Here is a 1,506-nt window from a genome sequence, read left to right as displayed (position 1 = left end):
AGAAGGCCATGGAGACAATAGACCTCCAAAGGTGGGGGCTGGTGGAGGAGTAATGGTGGGAACTGGAAGAGATTTCCAGATAAATGCAACAGGCAAGAAAAGGGTTGGTCCATCATTATTCTTGAGATGAAGAGTTGGGATTGGAGTTGGGTTGGGAGAGAATCATCCATGGAATATTCCATCAGCAGGTAATTTGTTAGGGAATCCTCTGAGTTACAAAAAGTTTGAGGAAAAAAAAGAAAAAAATAAGCCTATAATAATTTTTTTGCAATGACTGAACTGCTATAAATCCACAAGCAACTGTTCAGACATAGCACCTCTGAAGTATTCCATCATGTCCCCTGCTAGGCACAACTACATCAAGGGGGAAGATGGAGAGTGGGACCCCCTCCCCTGACCAGCTCTGCTCAGGCATCAGGAAGCCTTCATTACTGCTGAGTGCCTGTGGTAGCTGGAACTGTCATCCCTAGGGGATTGGTGGCAGCCATCACAGGTGAGCCCCCTAGAGGTTCAACTGGTGAAGGGGTTGGCACTGAAGTAATCCCTGACATCATGTTGGTGGTACTAACAAGAGTGCTGCCTCTTGGCATGTTGGATGTGCCCATCCAAGCTTGGTCCTTCATAGTTGGGTAGAAATAAGGGTGTTCCATGGCCTCTCTTGCGGTGAGTCATGACTGGTGATCTTATCACAGCAGTTTGTCCAAGAAATCAAGAGCTTCTGGACTGACCAGGTGCTGGTTTTCACTGTGAACAAAACACTCCCATCACTTACGGGAGTGCCTGCTCAGAATATCATTGAAACATAGATCTAGTTCAATGTTGTACTTGTCGATATAGTCATACAAGTTTTCTGTCTCCAGCACCTTTGCTATCCTTACCAACTCCTTCCAAAAGATCATGGTTCCCAACATACAACTCAAGCTCCACATATCCACATATTCAAACTGTAATTGTACAAGAAGCTCAGGACCTTTGAAATACCATCAAGCCATTTGGACATTATATTCTTGACCAGGATGATAGAACCCAGCCAAGCCTCAGTCTATTGGTCACATCTTTCTGTGTTTGTGACTGACCATGACATTATGAGGTTTAACATCTCTATGCATAGTTCCCATGCTATGACAATAATCCATGACTTTCAAAATTTCTTACATATAAAATTGAGTATCATAGTCTGTTAATGTCTGGTACAATTGCTTGAAGGCTTTGTTGTTTACATGTTCAAAAAAATAAGGCAGGTGTTCATGACAGGCTCTGGGCAGCCCAAAATGTGTACCCATCTGCATCAGACCTGATTGAATTTTCAACATTTTTTTCAACATTTAATTGTCTCATTTTCTGTAAATCTTATTCTTCATTATTAGTTTAACATTTTTTTCATATGTTAGCAAAAGAAAAGTTCAAGTTGGTTTCTCATGATACTGTGAAGAGCTTACTGGGAGTCAAGAAACCTAATATTAACTCTATCATTTTACATCGATTAAACAGAGACCAAGAAAAGGC

The 1,506-nt window shown here is 41.5% G+C and overlaps 1 pseudogene; it reads right to left on the bottom strand.

Annotated features, from left to right (window-relative positions):
- Positions 1-428: 428 nt before the first annotated feature.
- Positions 429-1,223, bottom strand: LOC114022982 (annotated as a pseudogene).
- Between the last annotated feature and the right edge of the window lie 283 nt (positions 1,224-1,506).

Source organism: Vombatus ursinus, unplaced genomic scaffold (assembly GCF_900497805.2).
Source record: "Vombatus ursinus unplaced genomic scaffold, bare-nosed wombat genome assembly UNPS02014814.1, whole genome shotgun sequence".
NCBI lineage: Eukaryota > Metazoa > Chordata > Mammalia > Diprotodontia > Vombatidae > Vombatus > Vombatus ursinus.
Note: the sequence above shows the minus strand (reverse complement) of the source record. Positions and strands in the feature narration are given on the sequence as shown.